The sequence below is a fragment of the Bos indicus genome, chromosome 21 (genome assembly GCF_029378745.1).
Source record: "Bos indicus isolate NIAB-ARS_2022 breed Sahiwal x Tharparkar chromosome 21, NIAB-ARS_B.indTharparkar_mat_pri_1.0, whole genome shotgun sequence".
Taxonomy (NCBI): Eukaryota; Metazoa; Chordata; class Mammalia; order Artiodactyla; family Bovidae; genus Bos; species Bos indicus.
Window position 1 is genome coordinate 21,687,446 of NC_091780.1, and position 19,612 is coordinate 21,707,057.

The 19,612-nt window shown below is 45.5% G+C and overlaps 1 protein-coding gene and 1 non-coding gene across 5 annotated transcripts in view; one reads left to right on the plus strand and one right to left on the minus strand.

The window, feature by feature from the left end:
- Positions 1–19,612, plus strand: part of ZNF710 (zinc finger protein 710) — a 74,387-nt gene that overhangs the window by 3,039 nt on the left and 51,736 nt on the right. The gene's annotated exons all lie outside the window — the stretch shown is intronic.
- Positions 1,779–1,851, minus strand: TRNAR-CCG (transfer RNA arginine (anticodon CCG)). The gene has a single exon. It is a non-coding gene; the product is annotated as a tRNA-Arg (tRNA).

Here is a 19,612-nt window from a genome sequence, read left to right on the forward strand (position 1 = left end):
GTTAATGGTGGTCGATCTAGCCCTTAGACTACAAAACTGGAAGAGGACCTTAGAGCTTGTCTGAAAGGTAGAGACAAGAGAAAAACTTTATGCCTGAAATCACGCAGTGATTGACAGTGCCAGCACTCAAACACAGCCTTTCAGAGCCTATTTCCAGTGATCTCTCTCTCTCTTATTTATTTATTTTTTTCTCTCTCTCTCTTTTAATATGTATTTATTTTTTGGGTTGCACCCAGTCTTAGTTGTGGCATGTGATGTCTGGTTTCCTGACCAGGGATTGAACCCAGGCCCCCTGCATTGGGAGTGTGGAGTCAGTCACTGGACCACCAGGGAAGTAAGTCCCCCAAGGGCTCTTAACACAAAGCTGCTGCCTGTATGCCTGCTGGAGTTACGCTCCATCCAAAAAATGTGGCAGTGAGAACATGAAAACCTGAGATACGCTCATGACATAAGTAAATGAAGGACCTTATTTTCTGGTTGTGTTCCGCATACTGTTCTGGAGGATTTGACGGCCGGTGTGACTACGTGGGGAAACCGGGTGTTTCAGGGTGTTTTAACACGGACTTCTTCAAAGTCTGCCAGTTCAGCGGGGCAGCAGTTTAGTCATCGGCTTGTACCTAAGTCCCACTGAGCATTTTTTCATCTGGGATGCTTTCTTCCTGCTTTGTACCTGTGTGTGATTTATTTAGGCATGATCCGGGAGAAGAATGGGGATGGAAAGGAAAGGCCAGAGACCCAAACTGGTATCTCTTCCTGGGCTACATCTCTTACTACCTTCAGCTCATGAGGTCTTTCGTTGTTCATTGCTAATGATCACCTGTGCCTAGAACAGGGCCCGGCACATAGTGGGCCCTCCATAAATTCTTGTTGAGTAAATGTACTGGGTGTTAGGAAAGAGTTCCCTCCCAGAAGGGACCGACAAATGACAGACGGGAGGCAGAGGCAGGGAGGTAATTGATGGGAGCTGCAGAGTTTTGCTGTGAGTCAGGGCTTTGAACAAGCTCCAGACAGGTAAGGCAGGAGGGGCTGGGAAGAGCAAATCTCATGGGGTGGAGCCACTGGGTGGAGACTTGTGAAACAATAGATCTTGAATTGGACAGGTTGTGGGGAGGATAATAATAACCGTAGGTCTTGGGCCAGGCTTGTGTAAGTGCTCTATGTGTATTGTCTCCCTAAGAGTCCTCACAGGTGCTAGTTGTTGCTTGCAGGCTGAGTTGCTCAGTCGTGTCTGACTCTTGGCCACCCCATGGACCGTAGCCCACCAGGCCCCTCTGTCCATGGGATTCTCCAGGCAAGAATACTGGAGTGGATTACCATTTCCTCCTCCAGGGGATCTTCCTGACCCGGGAATTGAACTGCTGAATTGGCAGGCAGGTTCTTTCCCATTTAGCAGATTGGAGAACTGAAGCACAGAGGAGTCAGTAACTCATTCAAGAGCACAAAGCTGGTGGTGTCTGAACTCAAGCAGACTGACTTCAGACTTGGCTGCCCTAGAATGATGATGAGTTCAGGTATTTCTGCCCATGTCAAGGAGCTGGGCATTCAGAGCTTTGGGGTTGCTAGAAAGGATAGCAACGGAAAAATTGAAAAAGAAATTGTTGGTCTGCAATGCAGTGAAGCTGGTCAGGGAAATGGCCCTCTGCTTCCTTTGCCAAGGCCCTCAAGGTGTCTGAAGACTGTAAAAGTTTTTTTTTTTTTTTTTGAAAGTATTTATTTATTTGGCTGCTTTGGGTCTTAGTTTGGCATGTGAACGCTTTCTTGCTGCTTGTGGGATCTAGTTCCCTGACCAGGGATCGAACCCTGGCCCTCTGCATTCGGGGTGCAGAGTCTTAGCCACTGAACCACCAGGGAAGTCCCCTGTAAGGGAATATTTATTTTGGGGACCTAACTATTTCCCAGGCACAGTGGCTAGTACCAGATTGGGTCTGTTTTGCGCTTGATAAAGATTTAAGAGACTTTGTTTTTTAGGTTGCTTTTCAAGTTACGTTTTAGTCCACATGTATTTGAAACTGGTGGGAATTTTAAAGCCAAAAGTGTCACCTTTGTCCATGAGGCCTCTAGAAAGTGTTTCCCACCTGCTCAAGCCTTCCCTTCCTACTCCAAGTACGCTGGTCCAGGCTACTCAGCCCACAACAGCTGCCCTTAAAAAAAAATGTATTTATTGTTGGTCATGCTGGGTCTTCACTGCTACTCTGGCTTTTCTCTAGTTGCAGCAAGCAGGGACCGCTCTACAATTGCGGTATGCAGGCTTCTTACTGTGGTGGTGTCTTCTGTTGAGGCGCACAGGCTTCAGCAGCTGTAGCACATGGGCTCAGCAGTTGTGGCTCCCAGACTCTGTAGTTACCGCGCACAGGCTTAGTTGCTCCGAGGCTTGTGGGATCTTCCCTGATCGAGGACTGAACCCGAGTCTCCTGTGTTGGCAGGCAGATTCTTCGCCACTGCGCCACCAGGGAAGTCCACAACAGCTGCCCTTTTATTGACAGTCTGCCAGTCCCATCCTCGTGGAGCTTGCAGTCTCCCTGGGAGACAGACATTAAACTAATAATTACACCAATACTCTTTAATTACAATTGTTACAAATGCTTCAAAGGAAAAAGTACAGAGACCACGGGAGCTGATAATCAAGAATGGGGGAAGGGAGGCTTTCCTGAAGAAAAGGCATTTAAACAGCCACGCAGAGGGTGGGCAAAGAGGCTTTAACCAGGTGGGACAGTCCATTAGCCTTGATGTAAGCCTTTGCTGCTCTGTATGTGGTCCAGGCAGCAGCAGCAGCATTACCTGAGAGCTTGTTAGAAAGGCAGGATCTTGGGCCTGCCCCAGACCTGCTGAATCTGCATCTTAAGATTCCCGTGCGTGGTAGAGTCTAAGAAATGCTGATGGAATCAAAGTACCGAACTGGGAGGTTCCCAGCTTTGCTGCAAGTGAGTTGGGTGACCTCAGGCAAGTCACCCACCTTGAAGTGACTTGGAGGAGTAATAACAAGGCAATTAGATCATCCCACAAGTTCTTTCCCAGGTGGCTCAGTGGTCAAGAATCCGCCTGTCAGTGCAACAGACACAAGAGATGCGGGTTTGATCCCTGAGTCGGAAAGATCCCCTGGAGGAGGAAATGGCAACCCACTCCAGTATTCTTGCCTGGAGAATCCCATGGACAGAGGAGCCCGGTGGGCTACACAGAGAGTCGGGCACAACTGAGCACACAGCGCATACACACACAGCTTCCTTCTGGCTTCTCAGGTCTTTGGCTTTTGTGGTGGGTGCTGTCTCCAAGCTTATGGAGGGAGAGGACCTGGGCTTACACAGCATCCACCTGTGCCATGCTCTTGGTCGGAGGGCCAGCAGTGGACACTAGTCCATGCTCTAGTCTGACTTCAGTGAACACTAAAGAGGGGCCAGACCATTCTTCGGGGAAAGATGAGAATAATTCACAAAAAACATGTGGAACTTTGTGGCACATACAATACTGTCTTTTTATTTTTAATATTTACGTATGTATGTATCTATTTATTTGACTGCACTGGGTCTTAGTTGCAGCACAAGGGGGTCTTCCCTTGTGGCATATGCACTCTTAGTTGCAGCGCATGCGATCCAGTTCCCTTGACCAGGGATGGAACTCAGGCCCCCTGCACTGGGAGCATGGAGTCTTAACCACTGGACCACCAGGAAAGTCTTGCGAGACTGTCTTAAGGTGACCCAGGGATGAGTTGACCTGAAGCAGGAGAAAAATGGGCAGGGTCAAAGGGACTTTGAGGAAGAAGGGTGTAACATTTCTTACCCAAACTGAGGGCGGAAGGGACCTGCTTCACTGCTGTGCATGTGAACATAATAACTTCAAGAACTGCCATGGTGTTTTGACCCTGAGATCCTCACATCACTGTAGAGAGAACCAGAGGGCTAGAATCAGACCTTCTTGACCTTCACAGCCATGGTGCGGCTTCAGTTACATCCGCAGCTGTACAGAGGGTGACATTCTAGGGGTAGGACCTATAGCTTTCACCAGCCTCAAAGGGGTCTATACTACTACTACTACTAAGTCACTTCAGTCGTGTCTGACTCTGTGTGACCCCATAGACGGCAGCCCACCAGGCTCCCCCGTCCCTGGGATTCTCCAAGCAAGAACACTGGAGTGGGTTGCCATTTCCTTCTCCAATGCATGAAAGTGAAAAGTGAAAGTGAAGTCGCTCAGTCGTGTCCGACGACCCCATGGACTGCAGCCTACCAGGCTCCTCCATCCATGGGATTTTCCAGGCAAAAGTACTGGAGTGGGGTGCCATTGCCTTCTCCGACAGTGGGGGGGGGTGGTCTATAGCCTCCCAGAACTAGGGACAAAGGGCTTTCTTGACTAATGTCTCCCAGCTCTTTTATTATGCGGCACTGGCTATGTCCCAGGCGCTATTCTCATATATGTATTAGCACTTTCCACATATGTATTAGCCCATTTAGGTTGAATACTAGGTCACACACCTAGTAAGTTTCAGGACCAGGATTGGCACCCAGGCAGTCAGGCCCCAGAGTCTATGTGAGTAAAGCCCACCTTAGAAACAGGGCAGGTGAAACCAGGGGCTTGCTGTTTTCAGTAGGAACAGAAATTGAGATTACGGAGGCCTCCACTTTACAAGTAAGCATCTCCCAATTGTTCATGCATAAAACTGCAAGGATTTTCCCAAGGAAACGTGTTACAAATAGCACAGAGTTGCCAGGCTAGCCAGTGAGAGCCTGTGTCACTATTATACTCAACTCATGATAGTTTGCAAAAAAAAAAAAAATTAGAAAACAAGACTGCTGCAGTACTTCAAGGAAAATTAAGAATTCTAGAATCCAGGGACTTCCCTGGTGGTCCAGTGGTTAAGTCTTCGCCTTCCAGTGCAGGGGATGCACTTTTGATCCCTGGTTGGAAAGCTAAGAACCCGCATGCTTTGTGGCTCAAAAAAAAAAAAAAAAAAAAAATCCAGAACATAAAGCAGAAGCAACATTGTAACAAACTCAATAAAGACTTTAACTAAAATGGTCAGTATAAAAAAAAAAATCTTAAAAAAAATACAATTAATAATGTTTTTAAAAAATTCTAGAATTGAATAGAAGGTGCTTGAACACAGTCAAATAAGGGAAGTGAGGTGCTTGCAGGAAATTGGGGTAGATTCTGAAAGGGGGGATCAAAGAATGTTAGAGGTCAAAGTGGGGCTAAATGTATGTTGAATCAGCAGCTTCAAAAGGTGAAATAACTGGCTTTTGCTGCTGCTGCTAAGTCACTTCAGTCGTGTCTGACTCTGTGCGACCCCATAGACGGCAGCCCACCAGGCTCCGCCATCCCTGGGATTCTCCAGGCAAGAACACTGGAGTGGGTTGCCCTTTCCTTCTCCAATGCATGAAAGTGAAAAGTGAAAGTGAAGTCGCTCAGTCGTGTCCGGCTCTATCGACCCCATGAACTGCAGCCTACCAGGCTCCTCCGTCCATGGGATTTTCTAGGCAAAAGTACTGGAGCGGTGTGCCATTGCCTTCTCCGAACTGGCTTTTATTACCTACTAATTAATGTGTATAGCTCCCAGACTGGACCTTTCCTGCATCCCTAGTACAGAGGCCTTTTGTCTTCTCTCTTACTCATTTCTGTGCCATTTGAATATTTATCGCTATGTATTATCTTTATAATCTGTATATTTATAAATGGAGTAAAAGGACTATTAGAAGCAGGTTGATCTCTAGAGGGGGCTTTGGTTCTGTCTTCTACCACCATCATGGTAAAGGAGTTTCTGCTGTTAAATCCTATGCTCTATCATGTGTGGGTTTTCCGGATACCTCAGAGGGTAGAGAATCCACCTGCAATGCAGGAGACGTGAGTTTGATCCCTGGTCTGGGAAGATCCCCTGGAGAAGGAAATGGCAACCCACCACAGTATTCTTGCCTGGAGAATCCTGTGGACAGAGAAGCTACAGTCCATAGGGTCGCAAAGAGCCGGACACAACTGAGGAGACTGAGCACGCACACATCATGTGTATATTTTGGGAGAACCAAGAGGACTGTTGGAAATGTGAGGGTTTTCAGTGTAGTCAGAAGCTGAGAATAGGAGATCACATTGTGGCCCACCTGCTTTCTCTGCCTCCCAGGGTATAACAAATAGGGAATCAAAATCAGGTAAAAATGATCACTACAGAAAACATGAATGGGGACTTCCCTGGTGGTCCAGTGGTTAAGACTTCGCCTTCCAGTGCCAGGGGTGTGTGTTCGATTCTTGGTCGGGGAGCTAAATCCCACATGCCTCGTGGCCAAAAAAACCAAAACATGAAACAGAAGTAATACTGTAATAAATCCAGTATATATTTTAAATACTAAAGTCACCTTAAAAATAATTTTCTAAAAATTAAAGAAAGCAGGAATGTCCACCCTGCAGATTTATGTGGGAGACTATAACTTCTGTGATGACTCTTAGTTCTGTATTGTTTGTCTTTTGAGTGGTACCTAAACACCATCCCCACCCCCAACTTATTCCCACTGGGGCTGCAGTGGGATGCAATTTTGAAAGGGGAAGGTTGGTGTAAAAAAAAAAAATCATACAAACTTTAATAATGGTTGTTTTATGTGCCATGTCAGAATGTCCTCATGAGGACACACCCAAGCTGGCCTCTCAGGCTCAGGGAGGCCTCAGAGGCTGGCAGCGCTGGTTGGTTATCCCTGCCCTGTGATGGACTGCAGCACACCAGGCTTCCTGTCTTTCACTCGCTCCCAGAGCTTGCTCAAACTCATGTCCATTGAGTCGGTAATGCCATCCAACCAGCTCATCCTCTGTTGCCCCCTTCTCCTTTTGCCTTCAATCTTTCTCAGCATCATGGTCTTTTCCAATGAGTTAGCTCTTTTCATCCAGTGAATATTCCAGGATGATTTCCTTCAGGATTGACTGGTTTGATCTCCTTGCCATCCAAGGACCTCTCAAGAGTCTTTTCCAGCATCACAGTTGGAAAGCATCAAGTTTCTTCTTTTCCTCATTCTTTCTTCTCCATTTTTTGTTTGTTTTTTCCTCTTTATTGCTTTGGAACTTATACACTCTATTTCTGTTCTTTTGATGCATGAAGACTGTATAAGGTTTAAAGTGAGTTGGTATTGGTATCTTTTTTCCAAGCAATTCAAGGCTCTCAGGATGCTTTATGTGAAGTCACCATCGTCCCTGCTCATGTTCAGTTGTCTTGGGGTGGTTTAGCTCTGTCTTGTTTCACTGTTTAATACCACAAATTGGACCTTCTTTTCAGTGCTCTATATGGTTGGCTAACTTTTGAGTTCCACACAGTTACCATTTTGTTCACTCATATTACTTCCCACATCTCAGGCTTTCTCTCTGAAATCAGAACATCTGTGGTGGAGGTGTTTTAATCATTAACTTCCAGTTCCTATTTGATTCGAATTTTATTTCATAGAGAGTGTTTTACTGGGTATAAAACTTTAGCTTGACAGTTATTTTATCTTAGTATTTAAAGATAGTATTCTATAGTCTTTCGGCTTTCCTTATTGATATTGAGAAGCCCAGTTATTGATTTCAGGCAATTTCTTCTCTGGTTGTTGTTTTGTTATTGTGGTGGTGGTGGTGGTGTGTGTTCACACACGTACACATGAGTATGTGGGTTTTTTTGGTTGTTGGTTTTTTTTCTTTGTTTTCAGCTTAATGTGTTTAGGGGTGGATTATATTTTGTTCGGCTAAGAATTCATTAGACTTCCTAAAACCAAAGATTAGTGACTTTTATCAGTTCTAGAAAGTTTTTATCCTTTAGCTCTTTGACTGTTACCTATCATTTTCTATGATTTCTCTTTCAGAACTCTGATTAGATATGCTAGATCTGGTTCTGTCCTTTTCATCTCTTAACTTCTTTTTAATTTCAACACTTTTATAGTGTTTTCTGGGTAATTTCTTATTTGTCTTCCAGGTCACTAATTCTCTCTTCAGTTATCTCTGATTTTCTGTTCAGGCCTTCCACTGATGTATTTTTAATATCAGTATTAACTCACAAGTTTTAATATACTTTTTGTGTTTTAATCCATTGCAGTTATTTTCCTTGATGTTCATTTTTAAGTTTATAATCTGGATGAGAATCATGTTTCTTGTTTTATCATTTTTCAAATATGTGTGACTTTTAAAAATCTCTTACCCTTTACCTGGCTTTTTATTTTATTTTGTTTTTTTCCTTTACCTGGGTTTTTAAATCCTTATTTCCTTATCATGTTGTACATACCTTTTCTTTTTTTGTATCCAGTAATTCTAGTATCTGCAGTATTTGCAGGTATGGTTCTGTTGTTTGATGGTTCTGCTCACTCCCATTCATGAAGGCTTGTTTCCTTATGTATTTTGTGATTTTCTGTTGTGAGCTTATGTTTGTTAGAATTCCATCTGTGAGAATTCTTTAAGGTGTGGGATGAGAGTACATTCTTCCTGGGAGAATATGTGTTGCCTTCTGCCAGACACCTTAAGGTCTTACAGATAAGCCATTATTTACATTTCTTAGCTTATAGTTTGGGGACCAGAGCCCAAACCCACATGCAGGCTGGCTAATGACCGTGGATTGTCAGAGGAGCCTTTTCATCGAAAATTCTGCCCACCACTAACACTAAGCCAGATGACTTCCTACTTGACTGTATACCACCAGACACCCCACCTTGTCCTATTGTTCCTATATTGCCAAATGCCTTTTCTCCGTATTTGGACAAAGGCCTAATTATGTCAGGCACAGTTGAAAACTGTACTTCTGAGCCTTCCTCATGCCATCCCTTGCAAAATTAACCAGTCCTTGTACATTAATTCGCCCTTGTCACCTTACCTGGTAGGCTGTGGGGATGTGTGTTCAGACCCCACACTGGATTCTGAACTTCTTAAAAGCGCAGAGCTGTGTCATTTATTTCTGGAGCCCTAGTGCCTGGCTCACTGTTGGGCAGAGTGGTTGCTTAATAGATATCTATTGATTGGATGGAATTTATGGCAAAATCAATATTTCTGTTCTTCTTGAATAGTAATAAAATCACAGGCATTAAGCATTAACCTACCCTGTGATCTTGGACAAGTCCAGTTTACCTCTTTGTTTTTTGTTTCAGTTGTTTATTTTTTGGCTGTGCAGGGTCTTGGTTGCTGTGCATGGTCTTTCTCTACTTGGGGAGAGCGGGAGCTACTCTCTAGTTACGGTACTCGAGCTTCTCGTTGCAGTGGCTTCTCTTGCTGTGGAGCACAAGCTTTAGAGCACGTGGCTTCAGCAGTCACGGCTCCCAGGCTCTAGAGCGCAGGCTCTGTAATTGTGGCACATGGGCTTAATTGCTCTGTGGCATGTGGGATCTTCCCAGATCTGGGGTCGAACCTGTTTCTCCTGCATTAGGAGGCAGATTCTTTACCACTGAGCCACCAGGGAAGCCCAGTTTACCTCTTTGGATCTGAGTGACTGAGCTTTAAAATAAAAGGATGCTTCTGAAATCTCTACCTACTCTAAGATACTGGCATTCAGCATAACTTGTATGACTGTCAAGCATGATAACATGAATCACCACCTGGGTCACAAATGGAATGAAGGGATGGGAGGGCCTTGGAGAGAGAAAGTATGATTCTGAGAAGATGGGCATGATATGGAAGAGAAGGAAGAGAAGGGACTCAAAAATAAATTAATAAGAAAGGTGACATTTTAAAATTTGTGACTTGAGACAACCTGCTGCTGCTGCTGCTAAGTCACTTCAGTCGTGTCCGACTCTGTGCGACCCCATAGACGGCACCCCACCAGGCTCCGCCATCCCTGGGGTTCTCCAGGCAAGAACACTGGAGTGGGTTGCCATTTCCTTCTCCAATGCATGGAAGTGAAAAGTGAAAGGGAAGTCACTCAGTCATGTCTGACTCTTCACGACGCCATGGACTACAGCCTATCAGGCTCCTCCGTCCATGGGATTCTCCAGGCAAGAGTACTGGAGTGGGGTGCCATTGCCTTCTCCGTGAGGCAACCTGATGGCTACATTAAAAAAAAAGAACACGCTATAACAAAATAAATTCAGATGGATTAGAGATGTTAGATGTTAAAAACAAACTCAGGAAAAATAGTTTCCAAGTATGACTTAAAACCCAGGAGCCATAGAAGAAAAGCTGATTATACTTGACCCTACACAAGTAAATTTCTACGAGGCAAAAATCATCATAAACAGTCAAAAGAGTCTCCTACGCCTCAAAACTGGGAAAACATTTTCATGACGCATATCAGAGATAAAGCTAATTTTCTTAATATCTAAAGAGGAAATCAATAAGAAAAAGACCATCAACCAAATTTGTTTAAAAAATACTTACTTCTTTGTCTATGCAGCTCTTGGTTGTTTTGTGTGGGATCTAGTTCCCTGACCAGAGATGAAACCTGGGCCCCTGCATTAGGAGTGTGGGGTCTTAGCCACTGGATCACCAGAAAAGTCCCATTAACCCAATTGTTTAAATGGGCTAATGGACCAGTCACAGAAAAGGAAATACAAATGGTTCTTCACCATATGAAGTGTTCTTTCAGCCCACCAGTGTTAAGAGAAGTGTTAACTCTGCTATGAAGAAGTGACAGTGGGAATAGATACTCTCCGAATTATTAAAAAAGTATAAGTTGGTACAACCTGTATAGAGAGTGTTTTGACAATATTTTTTAAAATTGCACAAGCAACTCCACTTCTGAGGATTCCTTTCACAGGTATGAGTATACCTGTGAAATGATGCATTTATCAAGATAGTTTATTGCTTCATTGTTTGTAAAAGCAAAAAAAAAAAAAAAAGCAAGTGGAACAACCTTATTGTCCATCAGTAGAAAACTGTTAAATAAATTATCCTATGTCCATGCACTGAAAATTCAGTTCAGCGGTAAAAAGGAATGTGAAAGCTCCCTGTATGTGGATGTGGTTGCCAAGCCATTAAGTAAGAAAGTAAGAGACAGAATGAGTGGCTGTGTGGCATGCTGTAAGGATACCTAGGCGACTGGTAATAGTGGTTTCCCACAGCAGATGCGGACTGTTCAGTGTGTTCCTTCTTCTTTTTGAATTTTGCACTTTGTGTGTATACTACCTAATTTATTTGTTTGGCCATGCCATGTGGCTTGCAGCAATTTACTTTCCCGACCAGGGATCAAACCTGTGCCCGCTGCGGCGAAAGTGCAGAGTCTTAACCACTGGTGGTGGTTGTTAAGTCACTAAATCATATCCAGCTCTTTCTGACCCCATGGACTGAAGCACATCAGGTTTCCCTGTCCTTCACCATCTCCCAGAGTTTGCTCAAACACATGTCCCTTGAGTTGGTGATGCCATTCCATCCATATCATTCTGTCACCCCCTTCTTCTACCCTCAATCTTTCACAGCATCAGGGTGTTTTCCAGTGAGTCAGTTCTTTGCATCACGTGGCCAAAGTGGTGGAGCTTTAGCATCAGTTCTTCCGATGAAAATTCAGGGTTGATTTCTTTTAGGATTGACTGGTTTGATTTCCTTGCTTATTGAACCACCAGAGAATTCCTTATGTCACCTAATTTAAAAAAAAAAACAAAACATTTTTTTTCAAAGAAGGAGGTTAGAGTGGGAAGGAGGGAGGAAGAGAAGAAGGATCTCACCTTTGCTCTGCTTTTTCACATAGGCTATTTTAGTTATTCAACTCAACAGCCCCTAAGGAGGCTACCATTTTATAGACCAAGAAATTGAAGCTTGAAAGTCTGCAATGACTTGCCCAAGTTCACAGAGAGCGCCTTGGAACCTAGCATTGAGTCCAGCTCTCACTGCAGAATCGTGGAGCTCATATCTGTAGATCAGTACTTTCTTGTTTCCTTCCTTTATTTTTAACCAGCCTCTCATAGGTCAAGGACCAATGGGCTGTGCATCATGGCCTAGACAGCCCTCCTCTCCCCTGATCCCCCAGGGCAGAGTAGTGAGTATAAAGCTCCATCCTCGGAATTCCCTGGTGGTCCAGTGGTTAAGATTCCATGCTTCCAATGCAAGGAGTTCAGGTTTGATCCCTGGTCGAGGAGCTAGGATCACTCATGCAGCACGGACAAGAAAATATTTTAAAAGTAAATTTTATCGATTTCTACTCTACAACAATGCAAATCAGTCATAATTATATGTATACATCCCCTCCTTCTGTGTATCCCCTCCTTCTTCGGGGCTTCCCTGGTGGCTCAGATGGTGAAAAATCTACCTGCCAATGCAAGAGACCCGGGTTCAGTCCCTGGGTGGAGGAGATCCCCAGGAGGAGGGAATAGCACCCCACTCCAGTATTGCCTGGAAAATCCCATGGACAGAGGAACCTGGTAGGCTACAGTCCCTGGGGTCACAACGTCGGACAAGACTGAGCAACTATACTTTCACTTTTTCCTCCTTCTTGGGCCTCCCTCTTCCACCCCATCTCACCCCTCTAGGTTGTCACAGAGCACCAAGCTGAGCGCCTTGTGTTATGTATCAGCTTCCTACTAGCTGTCTGTTTTACCAACACATTGTAATGCAGTTATCCTCCAATTAAAAAATAAAAAATAAAAAATAAAAAATAAAAAAATATAGAACAGTCTTATGGACTCTGTGGGAGAGGGAGAGGGTGGGAAGATTTGGGAGAATGGCATTGAAACATGTGAAATGTCATGTATGAAACGAGATGCCAGTCCAGGTTCAGTACACGATGCTGGATGCTTGGGGTTGGTACGCTGGGACGGCCCAGGGGGATGGTATGGGGAGGGGGGAGGGAGGAGGGTTCAGGATGGGGAGCACGTGTATACCTGAAATTTAAAAAAAAAAAAAAAAGCAAAAAAAAAAAAAAGAATCATACATAAACAAAAACAAAAACAAACAAAAAAAAAATAATTAAAAGAATAGCCATAAAAGCTTTTTTTTTTTTTTAATGAGGTTCCACCCTACCTCCTATAGCTGGCTGGCTGGCTGGCTCACGAGTCCTCCTGGGCAAAGCTTGGGCAGTAGGTAGTGGAGTCAGCCCAGAACCCAGCCCTCCACATCAGACACAATGAGGAGGATGAGGGATGGGCTCTGCGGTCCTACCTTTGAAGTTCCCAGCTTTTATCAGAATGTCTGGAGCTTTACGTTATTTCAAGGGAGCTTTTATTACTGTCTGTGTGAACCGGCCTCGGGTAGGTCCCAGCTGTCAGGTGCCAAGGGAGCGCTTCCTGGTGCCTTCATTTTGTTTTACAGCGGGGAAGTTTTCAGGGCTAATGGTACCCGGAACGTGGAACATTCTGGAAGCACAACTTTTCCTATCTTTACACAGGTGCGATTGGATGGGATCTCTTTAATTAAAAGGGAGGGGAGGTGGTTTTTTGATTTGGGGTTTTGGGTTTTGTCTGGCAGAAAACACCTGTGCTGTTTTCAAAGTGGGGTGTTGACTGCTTCCTCTTCGCTGAAGAGAAATTCTCTACGGAGAACAAAGCTAAAGGTGTTGGTCGTATATAATACGAGGCTGTCATCTGTAGGCTACAGCTTCACCTGGGGGGAGAATTTGATGTCTTTAAGAGACATAGAATCATCCAGCACCAGCTGCCCTCATGGGCAGCACCGTATTGATTATCCAAGTTGGAATCATCATTTGTGAAGGAAGAGGCAGGGTCCACTGGGGCTGAGGAATGTTTGTGGCGGTCTTTGGAACCCGTGGGCTGGAGCTGGCATGTCCAGTGCCCGGTCACCGTGCTACTCGGCATCTTTACCAAGGATGCGTCCTAGTGGTTTACGCTGTCTGTTTTTGTTTGTTAGACCAGAGGAAGTGGAAGCACCTTGAGCATTACAGAGTGGTACCCACATTAAGTTTGCTCTGGGCTGTTTGCTGAATGCATGCATGGATAGGAGGCACCCCATAAACTTTTCCCCAGAGGACAGATTTTGATCTTTGAGATAGATTTTAAAGCTTTCAATCAGAAAGAGGAATGGAGAAATTCAGACAGCTCCCACTGCTCCTCAAGTTTTCCTGATGCTTGAATAATTAAGTCCATGGCAGTGAGCTTTTTCCTTTCTTGGGCTCTGGCTCATCTTACACAAAGGCCAACTTCTGCAACTGGTGCACGTGGTCCTCTCATGCCTTCCCGACAGTTCCCGATTGTGTCCTAGCTCATCATCTGGAAAATTTCTGTTGTAACATCAGCTCAGTTTTTTTTTTTTTTTTTTTTAAGTATTTTTATTGTCTGTCTATTTATTTGGCCTCACTGTGTGGCATGTGAGATCTTAGTTCCCTGAGCAAGGATGGAACCTGTACCCCGAGTATTGGGAGTGTGGAGTCTTAACCACTGGACCATCAGGGAAGTTCCCAGCTAAGTTCTTTTGCTTCAGCTGCAGAGCTTGTCAGAATTTCTCCCAAGAGCCTCTTTGGGGGCTTCTGTATCTTGGTTGTAAAAATGTGTTCCCTATGGCCAAGTAGATGAACAAATGTCACTCAGCTCCGTAACTGGCCATTTGTTTTTGTTTGTTTTTTTAATATTTATTTGACTGTGTTGGGTCTTAGCTGCGGCACGTGGCATCTTTCATTGTAGCGCATGCTCAGTAGTTGTGGTACAGGCTTAGTTACTCCAGGCATGTGAGATCTTAGTTCCCTGCTAGTGCTGCTGCTAAGTCACTTCAGTCGTGTCCGACTCTGTGTGACCCCATAGACGGCAGCCCACCAGGCTCCCCCGTCCCTGAGATTCTCCAGGCAAGAGCACTGGAGTGGGTACCAGGGACCAAACCCACGTCCCCTGCATTGCAAGGCAGTTTCTTAACCACTGAACCCCCAGGGAAGTCTCAGAATGGCCATTTTGTAATTCCCCGCTTTGAATTCAGTGTCGAAGGAGGTGGTCATTGTTCTTTCCTTGATCAAGGACGAAAGGAACATTCCTGTTGTTTTTCCCACACATCAGCCTCTCTGCCTGCTCTCATCCCCACCCCCTGTTCTCCCCATGGCCGTCACTCTACGGACAGAAAAGTTGGGTCCTGACTTAACTCTCTGCTCTTGACTTGCCTTCCCTGCTCTCACTTGGGCTTTTTGGAGGATTTGGTTTTATTTTTTTAAAGATTTATTTATGGCTGCCCGGGTTTTCTCTAGTTGCAGAGACTGGGGGCTACTCTCTAGTTGCGGTACGTGGGCTTCTCATTGTAGGGGTTTCCCTTGTTGTGGAGCACAGACTTCAGTAGTTCTGGAGCTTGGGCTCAATAGTTGTGGCACACGGGCTTAGTTGCTCTGTGGCATGTGGGGTCCTCCTGGACCAGGGATCGAACCTGTGTCCCCTACATTTGCAGGTAGATTCTTATCCACTGAGCCATCAGGGGAGCCTTCTGGAGGATTTTAATTCCTCTTCAGTGGAAAACACCTCTTAGTCCTTAAAAATATTCTTAGGTGGTTTTAAGTGTCTGTCCAGTTTTGTTTTGTTCTAATCCAGTTCAGGTTCGAATGTCCAAGGAATGCACAGTCTCTTGGATCTCTGCCTTTTGTTTTTTAGAAAATAGCTTTTATTGATTTTTTTTTTCTTGTAACAAAGAGATTTACGGTTGTTGCAAGAAATTTAGGAAATAGAAACAAGCAAAAAGAAGAAAATTAAAATGCCTGTAATTATTAATATTTCAGTGTATGATATACTCTTCCATATATTTAAGCAGTTTCCTAAATTTAAACTTTTTTCTCTTTTTCTCTTGAATGCTGTGGTGAACAACCTTGGGTATTTTTTTTATTAAATCTTTGGCATACATTTCTAGCAGGGAATTACTGGGCCCAGGACACATTCTAATGGCCCTGGATTTAGATGGTTAAATTGGCCTCCAGAAATGCTATGTAGTATTTTTGGTTACTTTTAGGTGAATACTAAGTCTTATTCTTTTATTAATAAAACTTGGTTGTGCTTTTTTTAAGATACTGCTTAAGAGGGACTGGCCTGGGAAAGGCCTGATTGACCCCGGGCACAGCTGACCTTGAAAGAGAACCCGCAGATCCTTGCCCCTTTGTTCACAGTGGGCCTTGAGCACCGAGACTAGAGCCTTTCTTGTCTCCTCTGAGTGCAGGCCTGTGGCTCCCCAGGGAATCCTCAAGAAGCCCATCCTCAGGGTGCCCGGGGCAGCGCTAGCTTTGAGGATTCCAGACTTAGGCTGGTCTTTCTTCGGAGAAGGTGCTTGTGAAACAAACATCCTGTCCTGACTCCGGAGACCCGAAGCCGGTCCTGCCTGGCTGGGTTGGTGTTTGTGGGGCTGGCATGGAGGATGCTGTGTGCAAGCTTCAGGCCCTGCCCCATGGGTCCTGCCCCAGGGGAGTGCCTCTCTCCAGACCTTCAGCCCTTGCAGCCCCATTCCCCAGTCATCACCTTGGGGTGGGGTGGGGGAGGTTTGATGGAATTACAGAGGAAGTAACACGTGCTTGGGCTAAATTGGGCCTTCCTGCTCCAGCTCTGGGCTCGCTCTTCCTCCTTTTCTGTTCTCTTCCTCCTCCACGCCAGCACAGTCTTTATGGCAGTTGGCAAGGCCTCTCAGGACCTTCCCTACTTCTTAGTTTCTTCCCTCCTCTTGGCTCCTGGTGACATCTCTGCTGCTGCCCACCATCTGGACCTGGCACTGCCAGCTCTTTTCTTGTACCCGCTCTGCTCTGGTTCCCAGCCCTGCCATTGCTCCCCCTTCCAAGCAGGGCTGTCCCAGCTGAAGCTGCTTCTAGCCTGCCCTCCTTTCTCAGGCCTGGTGGGAAGACCCCTGGGCCTCTGGGAGGCCCAAGTTCCCCCACCCCCCAGAGACACAGCGACAAAACAAAACCCAACCCCCTAGAGATGAGGGATGTTTCGATTTCTGTGAACTTGGCGACTTGTGAGCTGGAGATGGGAGGCACAGGTTGGGAGACAAGGCTGGAGGTTCCCCCGGGGTGGGCTTTGTTTAAAATTTAATATGCTCTTTCTTTCTCTCCACACTCCAGCACGGCCTCCAGCTCCTTTGTCATTGTGGTCCCGTTATCTGTCTGGTGGATGCGATCTCTTATCTGCCCGGCCCTGCCTCTCATCCCTCAATGGCCCCTCCTTCCCACAGTCTCTACCCGCCTCCCCCATTTGAGACACAGTGTTGCAGGCCTCATTCTGCAACCTTAGATTCCAGTGAAACTCCTCACCTTGCTTCTTAGCTCATTGATTTGGAGAAAACCAGGGTCCACTTTTGGTGATGGTGGACCCACCAAAGGCATGAGAAGTGGGCAGCTTTGGTGTCCAGTGAGAGATGGTGTGTGGCACCCACCCTTAGCAGGATGGAAGAGTTGGGTCCAAGGGTGAGGGTCTTGGCTCTGGGTCGCCCAAGACACAGTTGATGGTTTGCTCCCATGTGTGCTGCTACTTCTTTTTTATAAAAAATTATTAATTTAATTTAAAAATATTTATTTGGCTGGATCAGGTCTTAGTTGCAGCATGTGGGATCTTTCATTGCACCTCATGGGCTCCACAGGGTTTGGGCTCAGTAGTTGTGGCACATGAGCTTGGTCACCCCGGGCATGTGAGATCTTAGTTTCCTGACCAGTCCCCAACCAGGAATTGAACCCGTGTCCCTTGCACTGGAAGGCAGATTCTTAACCACTGGGCCACCAGGGAAGTCCCTGAGTTATAACTTCTAACCTGGCACCTTCTTGGCCTTGGGAAGCCCTGGAGGGGCTTAATCACTGAAACACAGAATTGTTCTTCTCCCCACAAGCAGGGATGAATCTAAAGGGTTGTCTGCCACAGAAGTAGAATCACAGGCAAGTGGAGGACCTACTTCAAGCCATGGGACTCAGGATCCAAGGAGCCACGGCCTTTGTCCTGGCTTGCCATCTCCCAGCCCTGACGAGCCACAGCCTCCCCCAGCAAGCCTTGATTTCATGGCCTGTGAAGTGGGTTCATGTACCTACTTTTTAATAGGTGTGCTTTATGCTGTATTGTTGTTGTTCAGTCACTAAGTTGTGTCCCATTCGACCCCATGGACTACTGCATGCCAGGCTCCCCTGTCCTGCACTGTCTCCCAGAGTTTGCTCACTCATGTCTGTAGAGTCGGTGATGCTATCCAACCATCTCATCCTCTGCTGCTGCCTCCTCCTCCTAACTTCAATATTTCCTGGCATCAGTGTCTTTTCCAATGAGTCAGATCTTTGCATCATGTGGCCAAAGTATTGGCACTTGAACATCAGTCCTTCCAATGAATATTCAGGGTTGGTTTCCTTTAGGATTGACTGGTTTGATCTTGTAGTCCAAGGGATTCTCTAGAGTATTCTCCAGCACCACAGTTTGAAAGCATCGATTCTTTTCGGTGCTCAGCCTTCTTTATGGTCTCACATCTGTACATGACTACTGGAAAAACCATAGCTTTGACTATACAGACCTTGTCTGTGCTGTGTGATACGTGGTGATCATTGTTACCTGTGGACTGCAGGCATGTGAAGTCAGGGAGAGCCCTGCTCCACCGTGAGTCCTCTTTTCTCTTAAAAACCTCCATCATTTTCTTTATTCCTTTGTTCAGTCAGTAAATACCAAACACCTAGTAAACTCTGATATAAAGGGGAAACAACGTGGTCTTTGTCCCCAGCAGGCCCTCAAACTGAAGGGATATGGGATATGCAGACAAAAGCATGAGAAGTTTGCTCTGCAGACATAGTGAAGCTGGGGAGCAGTTCAGGGAAGACTTACTGGTGGAGGTGGTGTTTAGCTGAGTCTTAGCAGGCAAGGGAAGCCGAGGCATTCCACTGGGGGACTAGAATATACCAAGTCAGAAAGAACAGGGGCATTCAAAGAGTCAGTGGTGGTTTGTTGCGGATGGGAGATAGGGTGTCGAGGTGGGATGGCAGAAGATGGAGCTGGAGAGGCCGATTGGGAATGTGTCCAAAGACTTGAACTTCATTCAGAGACCTGGGAGAGCCACCAGTGGGTTCTGAGCAGAGAAGCCATTGACAGATCACTCTGGTATAAGCCAGGGGACTTGGGGTTTACATTGTTATTCCATGTGGGGAAATCCCCTTTGGAAAGGTTGATTTGAGGGTTGAAAAACCCTTAAGAGGAATAAATACAGTATTTTTGCTTGAATTCCTTTTCATTTCACCTGAAATATCTGCTCTGTATGAGCCGTTTACAGATCATTTATAAAATTATGTTTTCTGTGCTTGACTGTGTTTCTTAAAACTGACCAGGAAATAATCCCAAGTAAAATTTTTCCCTTGAGTTATATATATATTTTTTTTTTTTTAACATTTTTTACTGGAGTATAGTTGCTTTTTTTTTTCTTGGCCATGCTGCACAGCATGTGGAATCTTAGTTCCCCGACCAGGGATAGAACCTGCACTCCTTGCATTGGAAGCACAGAATCTTAACCACTGGACCACCAGGGAAGTCCCCACTGAGATGTATTATTAATTCATGTTTATAGTTACTGAGGGGCTTCCCTGATAGCTCAGTTGGTAAAGAATCTGCCTGCAATGCAGGAGACCCCAGTTCGATTCCTGGGTTGGGAAGATCTGTATTTTTGGACTTACCTTGTGGCTCAGCTGGTAAAGAATCCGCCCGCAACATGGGAGACCTGGATTCAAGCCCTGGGTTGGGAAGGACTCCTGGAGAAGGGACAGGCTACCCGCTCCAGTATTCTGGCCTGGAGACTTCCATGGACTGTATAGTCCACGAGGTCGCAAAGAGTCAGACACGACTGAGCGACTTTCATA